Source organism: Lissotriton helveticus, chromosome 4_1, assembly GCF_964261635.1.
Source record: "Lissotriton helveticus chromosome 4_1, aLisHel1.1, whole genome shotgun sequence".
NCBI lineage: Eukaryota > Metazoa > Chordata > Amphibia > Caudata > Salamandridae > Lissotriton > Lissotriton helveticus.
In genome coordinates, this window is record NC_136063.1 from 1,445,197,545 (window position 1) to 1,445,212,777 (window position 15,233).

The 15,233-nt window shown below is 47.8% G+C and overlaps 1 protein-coding gene across 1 annotated transcript in view; it reads left to right on the plus strand.

Moving 5' to 3' along the window:
• GMDS (GDP-mannose 4,6-dehydratase) overlaps nt 1–15,233 on the plus strand; it is a 1,865,819-nt gene that overhangs the window by 491,127 nt on the left and 1,359,459 nt on the right. The window lies entirely within an intron of this gene.

A 15,233-nucleotide genomic window follows, 5' to 3' on the forward strand; every position in this document is an offset into this window, starting at 1 on the left:
TCACTTACATATTTTGTAAGTCATTTTTCATATCCTGCTGAAGGATAAGTGACAGATTGCTGTTAAATGTTGTGGGTGAACGTCTCTGTTTCCGCGCTCGCCTCTGCTGGATTCCTGTAGGCGACAGTTCCTTGTCTGGCTATGTCTTGTCAGACTGACGTCTCCTAATACACGACTAAAAAATGTCTACCGCTGACCCCGGTTTCTCGGAAACATTTGACTGGGTGGTTTTTGCTTAAATTCATGATGCACTGCCAGTTTAGCTGTGACCTGCTCCCATAAACTCCCATTCCCCTCACCAAGTGGAGAGAAGTTTCCTAACCACCCGGGGCACAAGAACCAGAAATATTCTTAGATTGCTCAAATGTAATGGACTGTTGTATTGCTCCAGATTTAACTTTAATAACATACACTCTAAACGACACTTGCAGTTAAGGAAAAGGGACATGCGGTTTCCAATTTTTGATTTTTTGTGACAGTAAAATGTACGAATAAAGTTTCCAATGGTGGCCAGTGGTTTGGTGTTCTGGACAATAAACTGGGCAGTGGTCCAGCTGGCGGCACACAAAGTAGGCCGCTGTTCAAAAGTAAAATAAGACCAGGCTCCCCATGGAACTGCAGTCCACATTTTACACCCCACAGAGATGAATGCTTACATAAAAAGCAGCCCCTTTGTAGAGCCTTGGAATCTGTAAATATTTATCATGGCGCTGGGCTCTAGTTCAATTATGAGACTCGCGTAGCGTCGCTTCGCAGTATGCTTGGTCGACCGCAGGATATTTGATGAGAAAAGAGCTGGCCAAAGGTTTTCCAGTAAAGGCGCACCAGGCACAGCTCTAACTACCTCCCATGTTTGACCAAATATTACGACAATTATTGAAGAAGTGCTTATACAAATATTAGTATGAAAAGAAGCACTGTTTGCTAAAAAAGAATGTCTGCTAGAGGGCTGGTGTCCCAGAGAGTGCAAAGGAGTCAAGGCTTGATTCCGATAAATTGGAAAAGTAGTCCAAAATGTGGGATTTTGGTTTAGAAAGCCAACTGCAACTTCATGGATTTAGGAAAGATAAATTATGAGAAGCAATGCAGGATGGGAGATGAAGTCACCTGTCAGGAGAGGGCACCTGGAGTTTCCAAGTCGAATTTCCTTTATATTGGTAAAACTGTGGGACAGGTACCTGTGATGAGCCAGGAAAATGAAATGCATAGGCAGTTGCGATTTAAAAAAATATATAAATAAACAGAAAAGAGAGAAGGTTTGGGTCCTTATTTAGAGTTTGGCAGGGTACTCTGACGCAAACATTGCAGATGTCTGTCTGTGCCCAATTTGAGCCAGTGGTTTCCAGTGCTCAGCACCGGCACTTAATCATGAACACCGGCGCTTTTCATGAGCACCAGTTAGACACATTAATTTACAGGGAGATTAAGTGATTTGCCCAGAATAGGAGAATGTTAAGCCAATGCCAAGATGCGAACCTGGTTCCCCAGCTCTGAAGTTGTCCTCTCTGGTAATTTCGCCACATCTCCCCACTTCATGGTTAGTAGTTGGTTCTGCTTTAGGTGGTGCTAACTGAAGAAATGGGCTAGCGCAAGCTGCCTCCTGACTAGAGCACCAGCACTTATTTTTTTAACAAATTAACCACTGCTGTCTGCCGTATTACAAGTGCACTACAGCCTAAGGTGCATGCATTTTTTGTGGATAGGATCTCCATTATGTTTTGATGGAGTAGCCTATCTGTCAAGATCTCAGTAAGACTTTGCGTCTAGTAGCTTAGTTGCTTATCAACATTGCATGCAGTGGATTTAATACAAGCTTCAGACCAAAAGTCACATGCTTATAGATTTAACCCAGTGCCTTAAAAAAATAGGATTTGTATTGTTACATGAATGTTAATTGAGACTGGTTTCAAACAACCCCCCATACACACATGCCTCATATGAAGCATTGCTTCCTGTACGAGAAGGCACATCTCAAAAGTTTAAATACAAACATTGATAGTCTATATGCTTGTTTCTGTAATAGTGAAGAATTGGTTAATCTCAGCTCTATAAAGTGATACACACACCACAGAAAATAACAAGTTCCTAATTTGCGAAATGTTTCACAGGAAGGAGAAATATGGAACAGAGGGATCAACAGGATGGGGAAGAGGAAACAAGATGTGGTGAACAGATGGAATAAGGAAGAGTCCTTTTGGGTTGAGGGGCTTTCCCTCAAAATGCTGATTTCACACCACACAGGGAGGAAGTTCATCTTGGTTAACCAGTCTAGGGTGGGACCATCAGGTAAAGGAGGTAACGGGAGAGGTAGCTTAGCTAAGAGGGCAGAGCAGGAGGGAACTTAAGCGAGAGCTGGTAAAAATGAGGGGTAATTGTAAGGATGGCGAGATACTCCGGTAGGCCAGAGAGTTAGTCGTGGGAGTCAGTAGACTGCCTCCTACCTTAACTTCATAGACTCTACTGCTGGCCCTTTTATAAAACCTCTCTGTAGTGGATACGTTTAGCTGTGTTCCCACAATTGAAAGAGTATACAAAAAGTGGTGAATGGAATGCGTCGATTAATTTCAGCCACTGGTAATTACTCAGGGCCCCAATCCATCTTTATTTTGCTCACTGTGTCAGCTCAGTGTCGACCCAGTCAAGTCCAAAGCCACATCAACACTGAACCAGAATGCAAACAAACCAAGACTGGTCTTGCACTTCTTAGGGCTCCTCAGTCTGTTATAGGCTGAAAGAAAGAGGGTGTCCGAAGATGGCATTCAGTGGAACTTCCCACTTTCCAGGGTCCTTGGAATTTTGGAGGGTTCGGGCATCGATCTTAGATCAGATATACATTAGGGCAAGGGATGGGGCAGGTAGAGTACATGATGCAACCATTTTTCATGTGAGTACTACCAGACTTGCCTGCGTTAAAGGTGAAGAGATATGGCCCGTCAGCTAGCATGGGTTTTCCATCCATCAAAGGATTTTTCCTTCAGTTGAGAGCAGAGTGTGACATTTGAATTGCTCTGATTGCATGCAGTGACCTTCCTCTTGCTGCCCCAATTCTCAGACCATCTCAGTAATTTCATCATGCGTCCTGATAGTCTCTTGAATCCTGTTTTTCCACCAGCAATAGCTTTCATGTTTCCCATATATGCTGATCAAACCAGATCACACTCTGCCAATAATGTGTAAAGACTAAAACAGCCCATTGGACGTACAGTTTAAAACCGTGGACAGGAGAAAGCTAGTTCACCTCATAACCTACCATTAAAAAAAGTTGCCATTGTTAATTTATGCTTACATTTGGTAGGTTCAGTGGCACATACTTGCATCAAGTTGCAGAACGAGGGCCAACCCCCTTCATTGAGAAAAGAAAGTATTTAACATTTTGTTTTAAGCAAAAAGTAATTAAAATACTATAAGTTAAGCATTGAAACCATTACTTAACCAACAATCAAAAAATTAAGGCTCTACACAAAAGTTATACTCCTTTTCACAGAATTAAAACATTGTCTGTTTTACCTGGTGGTCATCTGTAATTAGATTTTGCCTAAAGCGCGCATGTTCTGTCTGCGAAAGCTACTGTTTCTTTCAAAAAATCTTAAAAGGGTCTTCGAGCCCGCCGTGGAGCATAGTACAAGTACAGCTTCCTGTGGCCAGTGTCCTTCCACTGGCCTCAGGCTCCTGCTGGTACTATTTTGTTACATTTAGACATCCACTCTTATTGAGTGCATGTCCAAAAGTACCTCCCCTTCATCCCGCCTGTTTCCCCACCACCCTGCCCTCCATTGTTTTGCACTCACCCTGCCCGCTCTCCGATGTGTACCCCCCCCTTAAGCCATGTTGCATCACAGCACTTTTATTTTTCAACTTTAAGCCATGCTGCAAAGCTTTCGCTGTTGTGCAGCATGTAAAGAAAACATGGACAAAGCCAATAGATTTTGCATGGGTGAAGCCTATTGGCTTTGCCAATGCTTGCTTTTGTGCTGCCTCCAGGCAGGAGATATTCTTCTTAAGCTAGAGCAATAAAAGGGGCATTCCTACACCATGCATCCGATGCAGATGGGCGCAGAACTGCACCCAGCACCACTCAGCCTGCGCTCTATGCATGTCCTAACTAGACGATGAGCCCCACCAAGCTGTTCTTCACAGCTGTTAGCTTGAAGTGACTTAACCTGATACTGTTGTGTTTTGTCTTATGCTATGAGGTGATGATGACATTGGGATGAGTTAGACTTATAACAAAGGAATTTTACCTATAATCTGGTTTACACTCATCTGGCTAGATTGCGCACCAGAGTTTTTTTTTAATTTTATTATTTTAGCTCTAGCCAAAGGCCGCAACAGGCTGAAGACGCAGCAACAGTGCAAATGGCTTGCTTTTGTTGTGGATTCCTTCCCTTTAACTTGAGGATTCACATGAACTCTTTGTATACCTTTGCAGTGTCAAGCTCTTCTCCTGAATTGGTGATATGCAGGTGTCCAAACCTTACATTTAAGAAAGAGCTTGACCAACATGATCCCTCTGTCCAAAGCTCCCTAGGTCCACGTGGGAGCATGAGATGTGTAGGACAGCACATTTGGAAGATAGAAGTTATAGCATAAATGGCAGAGCAGCTAAAGCTCCCTTTAATGTTCCCTTTAATCGCAAAAAACACTTTGAATAAATTGCTTGAGAGTTTAAATTTAAGTTTGTGAACAGAAGGCAAACATTGATGATGCCTGTAAGGTTTGTATGTTTTTTGTTACTTGAACCTTCTATGGTAAAATAAAGTATACTTACTTGTCATTATTTTTGTTTTGTTCCAACGCAGGGAGTGTTCTTCTCTTTGGTTATAGTACAGCAAATTAACATGTGTTTTCCCGTCAATACCTTGACTCGAATGTTCCACAGTTCCTTCCAAGTGGTGCATTAGTTTTGAAAGATCATTCCACCACCTTTTTATTTTAAAAAAAATGTATTGGTCATTGTATCCTGTGTTCATTTCCTTCCCGGGTGTGGTGATATGACCCTTCATGAGGGCTCAAAGATCACATTGAAATGTTCATTTGCCCTTCCATTTCTGTATTTTGGCGGGTGTACAGTGTTGTTTTACTTGTCTATATGGAAGTTTGCTGCTGAGCAGTTGTTGATATTGGACAGTTGTTTTTCAACGCTTCAGTGACTTAGTGGTGTCACTGTTGAGGGTAATCAAAGTATGACCAGAAGAATCAAACGATTAACTCTGAATAGGCAGCAGTTATGATGATTTTAGGCAGCGAGTCAGATTATTCAAGGGAGTCTTTTGTGCTGGTCTTGTTGCCCAGCAGGTTTCTCTGGGTGTCCTGCTAGCATGCTTGTTTGTGCTCTTCTGAAGGCATGTATAAGGCACATTGTCAAGTATAGAAGATTAAAGGATTTAGTTTGTTACACAACAAACATTCAGACAAGCTTTTGTAAGTTAACTAACATGCTCAACAGCTTCTAGGAGGCTGTGGACCGCGGTCCTTTTGTTCTACTGGAAATTGGGCTGTGGTTTCTTTGAAGATCCCGCCCTAAATGCACTCTGTTCCCACTGCATGCCGGCTTCCCTTTTCTTCCAAGTAAACCAGGGCCATTTTAGGTTGTTTTAGATTTTAGATTCTAGTCAGGTGTCTGTCTGTGTACTGGTATCACTGCTTTCTCTTAGTTGTCACATCACTCACTGCCTGAGTTACTAGGTCGCCCTTAACATAGCTCGGTTGGTTCAAGCCAGTGTTTTAAGTGGAAATATAGAAGTGCAGGTATTCAGAACCAGAGTAACTAGCTTGTTTCTGAGAAGTGCTGGTACTCTCCAATAAACATACTTTGTCACTCTTGAGCGGTGCAGCTACTCTCCCTCTAAACATATAGTGCCAGTACTCCGTACCGGCCCATTTAAAGCACTGGTTAAAGCTATCTTTATTACATGTACATGCCTGAATCTCTGCTAGGTTAACTTTTGATTTTTACGTGCTTTTTTACTCTGTGTAAGTCTGAGACTTTTGTGTCAAATTGTCCTGTGTGTCGGTCTCCACTGTGTCTGGCAGATATTATTGTGTTGTGTGTGTCAGAGTATTGGATGTATTGACACCAAATAACATAAAAGCTTGGAGATAGATTTGCTGTATATATGCATTCATAATTTTGCTATCAAGTTTGGTTGCTCTGCAGATATGTGCAAGAACGTGGGCTTCTATTCAAACCTATGTATTTTTTATATAAAGGCTTTGTCATTTTTCTCCTTAACCGGCTTTAGTAATTGAATATAGATTGTTTTCTTCTGTTTTTATATTAATGTAGAAGTTTTATTTTATCATATGATTTGTTACTGGCTTTACCACCTGTGGGCATCCGGCACACACATCCGCTAAAGCATTTAATCATAGAAAAGGTGAGCCTTCAGGTCCCCTTTTAAAGTGAAGTAGCTTGGAGATGCTGTCCACCTGGCCGATCTTTCCTGAAAGTTCACCTTTAAGGGGTTAGCTTTTACATCCAGCTCAGGTCCTTTGTATTCTTTTCTCAGGCATGAGTATTTCTCTTTTGGACCGAAGTTATTGGTATAGTTGATAAGCCTGCATCACGTCCTTCGGGTATTGAGGTGTAGTAGTAGTCCGCATTATGTGCCAATGTTCATAATTTGCCGAACCTCTTTCATAAACTGTGAGCCAATATAGATCCCTATGCACAGGGGAGGTATGGCCCCTGTCATTCTTCAGAGCTGTAGCTGTTGGGTATTTTGGGTGACCTGCAATTTCCTAATGCTGGCTTTTGAGAGACCCACATAGAAGGCATCCCAATAACATATTTTGCTGCAGGTTATGCTCCTCGTGATGGTGGCTCTGTTACTCCTGCAGTAAAGGTTTATTTAACATGTTTAATTAGCAAGCATGCTGACTAGTAGAGGAGATGAATGCATTGGTTTGTATACTCATTGATATTGTTTGGTCGAAAACATAATCTGAAGCATTTTGATGTTTACCTTCAGGGTATTGACACTTTCACAACCTCCACTTTACTTGCTTCTGCTGTTCAGCTTCGGAATAGATTTTAGTTTAAACTTGAAGGGTGTGCTCATTGGTAGGGTGCATCTGAATATCCTTTAGCTTAGAAACGATGTGATTCCCAAGTAGCACCCAGAGAGAGGTGACAGAACAGGCCACGAGGTCAAGTGGCACATGAACATTCCATCCAGACAAGTCCAGTCTTTGACATTGACAAGCTAGGCCTATGCCCAGCACACCGAATTTCAGAGGAACGTACGGAGCTGGATGCAATAAGGCCATGTACCTCTCTTCCTCTATCCAGGATCCAGTCATTTGGCTGCCATTACTACTGCCACAGGCAGCGATGTTTAACATTACCTCAAGCCCTTCCTTTTCCGCCTCCTACCATCACCCTCTCATCCCACCATCACCCTCTCATCCCCTAAGCTCCCCACTCACTAGCAACGTGATATTAGCATGAAGGACCTGAGCTGTGGGTGAGTCGGGTGAGATAGGTGAGGCGCAGGGACATTTGTGTTCAGATGTTAGTTGGTGCTCTAGTGTTATCTGCCAAGGACTGACTTGTGAGCACCAATGCCCCCCCCTCTTTTTAATCTCTAGAAACAGTGAGGGTGCCAAATTTAGTTTCATCTAGGGTGCTTCTCACCAAAGACCCTCCATGACTCTAGATGTGTTCACATAGAGGGCAGATTATTCAAGTTCTGTTTACAGGCAAAACAGTTGAGGGCATTATACATCAAATCGTGCTGGGGGCATATCCCTCCCCAACATCCGGGCTCTCAACTGGACAGCACACTGAATAGTGGTTAATGACTGGGGATGCATGCCTTTGGATCACCCAGTGTATGCGCTGGAGAGGACCTAATTCCAAACCTGCCCTACATACACTATATATATATATTGGGGGGGGGGGTCAAAGAACCTACTGACAGCAACCCAGATGACCTTTGATGCCTGGAAAGGAGTAGAGAGAGACGAAATGGGGCACGAGGATTACCCGAGAGATGCCCCTTTGGGTAGGAACATGTCTGAAAGAATTTGGAGGATTGTGGACAGTGGGCCACAATTGAGATCTCTAAGCTAGACGGCTTCCTAAAAGAAGGCACACTGATCCCCTTTAGTTCCTTACAGCAGGAATATCATTTGCATAACACACAATATTTTTTTTAAATTTCTTTTATTGAGTTTCAAGACAAGGGAATCGGTGAACTAGCCAACATGCTCTGTATACCTCGGAATGCAATTCTGGCAATAGAATTATCACTTTGGCAAAGAAAAATATGCACGGTATATGATGCGCTTTACAAATGTTTTAAAATCAAAATCAAATCGTATAACAACAGTAAATATAGAAACCCCCTCCCTCCCCTCCTCCCTCCCCGTATGGAAGATGTCTCCCGAAGCGGGGAATGTCAGTAAATAGATAGATACGCTAGGAAGCAAGAGTGCTCGCGGCCCGTCGTGTAGGGGGGTCCGCGAGCCGTAGGAGTCTCAAGTATTTGGGACATGTAAGCTCTGTGAATTCTAATGTTAGTAGGGTGAGGAAAGGTTCCCATAGGTCATAAAATGAGGCCCCGGGTGTGTCGGGGAAAGCGAGATCTTTTCCATCTCAATATAGTTCACAGTCTATGAAGCCACCCCAGTCGAGTTGGGACTGTCGTAGTACCCCAATGAGTAAGTTTATTTTGGACTGCTGCCCCCAGGGCAAGTGTCATCTGTTTGCCCATCCGAGATTTAAGGGGGAATGTGAGAGCGTTGGGGAGGCCTAGGAGGACCTAGGCCGGAAAGCGGGGATCTGGTTGTCAAAGTGGGTGTCGACTTCACCAAGGATCTGTTGCCAGTACGCCCCAAGGGAAGTACAGTTCCACAGCAAATGGGTGCGAGTGCCCAGCGAGCCACAGGCTCTCCAACATAACGGACTGCGGTAGGGGTTACCTCTATGGAGTCGAACAGGGGTCAGGTGCCAGTAAGTGGCCACCTTCGTAGCTGTCTCAGTGGAAGCCACATTGCGGGCGGTATGTCGAGCCCTGTAGAAGACATCATGCCATTCTTTCGTCGACAGGGTTCGACCTAATTCGCGTTCCAAGCGTAACTGACTTGGGGTCTTCCCAGCGTCAGAATGCGTTTGATAAATTTATATAAGTCCGAGGTCAGACGGACGTTGTCGTGGCGTGTCAGCAACCACTTCTCCCCACCCAGCACCCAATGTCGGACTTGTAGGTAGCGATAGCGCTCTGTTTCCGGAATGTACTGCTCCTTGTGGGGTCCCGAGAGATTGAAAAGGTGGCCGACAGAACGGCAGGTGCCCTTAGTCCAGTGATGGAACCTCTCGGCGTCCAAGCCCTGTGTGAAGTCGGGGTTATATACTATAGGTGTTATCGGAGACGGGAAGGTCGTAAATCCTCTAGAAGTAGCAACCCTATCCCAGGCCAATAGGGTAGGATGGGTGACCTTGGAGAGGTATAGATTTCGAGGCCACGCGCAAAAAAGGGAACCCCCCACAAAGGCCGACCAGCGAGAGACCTAGCCATAAATAACCAGTGCTTCTCAGATTCCGGACGGAACCACTCAACTAGAGCTCTCAGTTGAGCCGCCCACCAGTAAATCAGGGACTCCTAACCCCCCTCGACAGGATCCCTGTAGGTGGGTTCCCTGCATAGCCGGGCCCTCTGGTCCCTCCAGATGAAGTGCTCTATGTCCCGCTGCAGTGAACGGACAACCCCCGTCGGGGGCACCAATGGTAGTGTATGAAAAAAATAGAGTATCTGGGGTAGTATCACCATTTTGACCGCTACGATGCGGCCTAGCCATGATAGCGAGTGGGGTCTCCATTTCCAAATTGGATCCAGGACCTGCCGCCACATTGTTGTGTTGTTTGATTCATTGGTGGCCTGTATGGTAGCGGAAACTTGCAAGCCCAAGTAAGGGATTGAGTCCCGAGCCCACTGGACTGGATAGGATCGCTGCAACAGCCCCAGTGTCTCAGGTGCCAAGGGATGGTTCAAGGCCTGTGACTTATGCACATTGATCTTGAAGCCCGATGCTAGTGCAAACCTGTCTAGCTCAGCCAAAAATGGAGGCAAGGACTCCTCAGGGTGTTTTAGCGTGGCCACATTATCGGCATAAAGGCAAAGTTTGTGTTCCGTCCCTCCGAAACGTGCCCCCTTGATGCTAGGGTCGTCCCACACCTGTAGGGCCATGGGTTCCATATACAGGGCAAACAGGAGCGGTGACAGAGGGCAACCCTGTCGCGTCCCCCTGAATATTGGAAAGGCCAACGATGCGGCCCCGTTCACCCGCACCGTAGTTGTAGGGTTCGCGTAGCTCCCAAAAACCCAATCAATAAAGTGGTCAGGGATGCCAAAGTGGAGCAGAGTCGCCTTGAGGTACGGCCAATAGACCCTGTTAAACGCTTTCTCAGCGCCGACAGAGAAGATCATATGCTTCGCGGGGAAGCTCTCAGATCGGTCCACTAGGTGCAATAGCCGTTTTGTATTATTGGAGCACTGACGGCCGGGAACGAACCCGGGTAGATGACAGGAAAGTCTCTTTGCCAGGATCCCAGAAAAGATTTTTAAATCTACGTTTAGGAGGGATATAGGGTGAAAAGAGCCACATAGAAACCGATCCTTGCCAGGTTTGGGTATGACCTTAATTAGCGCCTCCAACATTGAGGATGGGAGGGAGGCAGCAGGGGTAGTCCCAGTCGAGTTATAGACCCGCACCAACAGTGGGGCGAGGACGGCACAGAACTTTTTTATAGAAAGGAGAATTTGTCCGGACCTGGAGCTTTATGGAGCTTTAAGCGAGAGATTGCAGAAATAGCCTCTTCCAATCTAATGGGAGCTGCAGGCTCCTCCGCTTGACCCGGTAGGAGTTTGGCCGTGGGGGACTCCCTGCAAATATTGGGCCGGGCTGTCTGTGGGCAGGGTCTGGGCCGCATAGAGGGTCTCATAAAACTGACAGAATGTGTCTGCAATTTTGTGATCCGTGTCATGTTCCCGCCCCTGTTGGTCCAGAATCCCAGTGACGCAAGAGGCTTGTCGCTGCGCGTGTAACCTGTTAGCAAGGAGCTTCCTGCACCTATCTCCCCCACATAAAATGCGTGCCGCAAGCGAAGCGCCAAGTACCCTGCCCTATCCAGATTCAGGCCCGCCTGCTGTGCCCTGGCGGCCTTTAGCTGCTTCCAGACCGTAGGTGCCCCTGTCAGTTGGTGGAGTCGCTCTAGTTCGACAACCTCCCCAGTTAGTTGCTCCCTCTTTTCCCTCCTATGCTTATTGTCTGCCACCGCTATGCCCAAAAGTTCTCCCTTGACCACCGCTTTCAGGGCTTCCCAGAGAGTTGTCGTGGGGATGGTTGGGGAGTCATTAAGGTCTAGATAGTTGTCAATACAGTCATGAATTTGCTGAACCACCGAGGGGCGCTGGAGCATCATCTCTCGGAGACGCCAGAACCTACGGGAGGCATGGTGATGGCGCAAGGACAGGGAATTCTGCACTGCAGAGTGGTCAGGTAAGGGGCATGGAAGGATCTCCACCTTACATGTCTGTTGCGCTAACGGGTCAGAGGTGAGTATGTAGTCAATCCTGGCATAAGTCTAGTGTGGGTGCGAGTAAAAGGTGGATTCCCTGGATCCCAGAGGGCGCAGTCGCCAGACGTCTACCAGCCCAGCCTCTGCCAACAGCTGTCTCCTGTCGTCAGACAAGGCCCTAGTCTATCCCCACTGCTGCCCCAATCGGTCTATTGCACCCTCAAAGGCTAGATTAAAGTCCCCTCCCAATAGTATAGCCCTGTCAGGGAGGCAAGTCCACTCATGGACCACTTCCTGGAGGAACCCTTCTTTGCCTTAATTAGGAACATACACCGTAGCAACTGTGAGTTCGTGTGGGCCCAGGGCGAAAGTGTGTGACAGGAGTCTGCCTTTGTTCTCGGCGTGTTTGCTGCCCTCTTGGCCCGGAAATTTAGCAGAGGCTAGTATCTCCGCCCCCGCTGTCTTAGTAGGTCGGGAGGAAAACAACTGATATGGGAAGGCCCTGGATCTCAATCTGTGCGTGTCAGTTGGCAGAAGGTGTGTTTCTTGAAGCAGACAAATGTGGGCTCCACAGAGCTCAAGGAAGGACAGAACAGCCCATCATTTGGTAGGATTATTGAGCCCCTCAACGTTAAGGGACTAGATGTGGATGTCCGTTGTCATGGGAAAGAACCCAGGAGGTGAGTGTTGACTGCCCCAAAGCCTACGATTGCGAATATAGAGGCACAAAATGCATATATCTTCAACCCTTCAGAGCTGGAGGAAGGAGTAAACCCAAAAACCCTTAACAAAAAACATACAACGAAGAACATTAACATACCAAGTTCACGGAAGTCCTGGGAAGTCCGCCCCATGGAGAACCGTGAGATGGATAGCAGGAGCTCCCGCCGGCCCTACCCCGCACAGGGCCCGCCAGGTACCGCTATCTCGATCCCAAATGAGTTACAGCCGTCGTAACCTTAGCTGGTCAGCCTCAGTCAGCGGCAGAGGAGTCCCCTGACAGCGAGTTCAGCACCGCCGTTCGTTCTTTAGCCAAGACTTCCGGGTCTGGACGAAGATGCAGAGGGGACTTCCCAACTCGTTGCCACCGTGCTGTGTCAGTGTGGTGTCCACTGGGGCTTCTTCTCTTTGGAGTTTCACGGTCACTGTCAGGTAGAAGAAGCGATGAGGCCTCCTGGAGAGAGCGGATCTGGCGGATTCTCCCCTCCCACTTAAAGATGAGCCTGAATGGATGGCCCCAGGAGTAAGAGACATCCTTGTAGCGCAGGAACGCTGATAGGTCGGAACTTCAGCCGTTTCTGTAAGGTTGAGGCCGCCAGGTCTTGGAACAGTAGAGGCCTGCAGGAGCGAAAGTCTATGGGGTGCTTAGCGCGCTCCTCGCGCAGGAAGCGTTCTTTACACTGAAAGTCGTGCATGCATGTAAGTATGTCGGGAGGTGGGGCAGTTGCTGACCTCTTGGGCCCCACGCGATGTGTCCGGTCGAGTTTGATCCGTTACTCGGGAGAGTCTCCCAGGATATGGGGAAACACTTCCACTATAAAGGCCTTGATGTCTTGCCCCTCCGTCCCCTGAGGGACCGCCCGGATTCGGTTGTTCCGGCGGAAACGGTTCTCCGGGTCCTCTGCAGGTGTTGGTCTTGAAGACGCAGAACTTCCTGCTGAAGCTGCGCCACTTCCTCATCTTGCGCGGCTGTCTGCATCTCCAGTTTATCGACTCTCTCTCCCCCTGAATCAATGTCTCTGCGAATCTCCCGGATCTCTGTGGTTCTTTTTCATGGTGTGGAATTTGTTCGTGAGGGTAGCCAAGAGAGATTCAGTGACGCTGCAGATGATCGGCCCCTCCGGATCGTCCTGTCCATGTCCCGCCTGGGGGCCCCCTTGCGCCATCTGAGCCTCGGCACCTCCTGCCTCAGATTTAAAAAGAAGGTCCTTCACAGATCGATCCTTCCTGGACTTGTTAGTGGCCATCACGGCGCGGCCAGTTTCCAGACGCTTGTTATGGGGAAGCAGCACTGGGGTTAGCGAGGAAAGTCACAGCGCCAGGGACTAGGTGATCTCCCTTCTCCTCTAGGCGTGTTCCCATGGGTACTAAAGTGATGGCGGTGTGTGGGCCCAGCGTGCAGTTCTCTGGTTTGGTCTCTCCCCGGGGCCACACCGCAGAGCAACTCCGCCGCTCTGCTCCCCCTCAAGTCGCGCGTCAGCAGTCGCGAGGCGTGCACTCACAAAGACTCCCTCAGGCCCTCAGCTTTAGCAGTATCCCGGGTTGCGCCAGCCAGCGCCTCAGTTAGGCCCACACGTTACCTGGTGTCGTGCTCCATCGACGGGAATCACACGCCTTTCCTAACGGTGGTGCCCAAAGGTCCGCAATGCGCTCAGGGAAGGCCCCCCCGCTGGTCAGGGCAGCGTCTCTCGGGAGGCAGAGGCGCGGCCTGCTCCCACTACTCGCGATGCCACCAACACACGTATTTTGGCACAGGTCGGAATCCACCCGGCCCCCGAACCACCGGCTGCCACTGGGAGCGGGGGGACCAGGGATGCAACCGCCGGCTATTGTCACGACCCTGAAGCTACCAGGGACGGTCTCACCATCTTCCGCTGAAGGCTCTGCCTCTCCGCAGCTTCAAGGGGGTGGGGCACCCCGCTCCTGTCTTCCGGCACCGGGAACTGTGCAAAGGCCCCTCCGTGCCCCCAGCTGACTACTGGGCCGCCTCGTCTCACCCCGAAGCAGCGCCGCTCTAGACCCTCCAAGGGGGGGGAAGTGCAGTTGGGCGCTGGGGGTTGGCGTGCGGCCGCTTAAGCTCTCCCTTCACCGTAACCAGCACATAATATTTTAAATACCTGCAGCTACAACATGCCTGACATGGGGAACAGATTGTAATGGAAGACATCCCGGAATCTGCACCGTTAGAAAGGAGGCTCTTACAGGGTGAGATAGCAGGGACAGTGGTCTCATGGACATATAAGACTTTTCTTAATAATGTTCCAGACACCGTAACGAAACTGAGGGTTATATGGGATGGGGAGGTAAGGGAATTGGATACCACGGACTGGGAGGCAGCCCTGATGCACGCAAATGAGATTGCAATTAAATCACGCCTCAGACTAAGGTCCTCCACAGGATTGATTATGATAGGGACCTTTTATACAGATTTGATAGGGCAGAGGCCCCTAACTGTCTGAAATGTGGAGACGAAGATGGACCATTGCCCAGACATGTACTCATACTGGAATACTATAGTGGAGGAACTTAATAAGTTACTGTGCGAGTGCCTACCATTGGACTCCAAGCTCGTCTTGTTGGAGATACCGACAGAGATGGGTGTACCCAGATTCAAACTCCTCTGTAGTAACCTGGGTCTTGTAGTGGTGAAGCGAAATGTGGCCAAACATTGAGGCACCCCTGAGTTGGTTACTCTTAGAGAATTGAGGACATGGATGGACCTCTATTTGATAGTGGAAAAAGTCACCTATAATCAAGAGGTTGACGGAAAAAGTTCTTTACGGTGTGGGGTCCCTAGCTCAAACACTATGAAATAGATGTGGGGGACTGCGGGGAACACCCCCACCCCCCATAAGATATCCATGAAATGTACTGTTTTTTTATTTTATTTTTTATTTTATAAAGTTTTATATAGCGCGAATCAGATCCCGAGGGATATCAGAGCACTTTACCAAAAGACAAAAGGGAGAGTACTACTCCAAAAGCGATATCA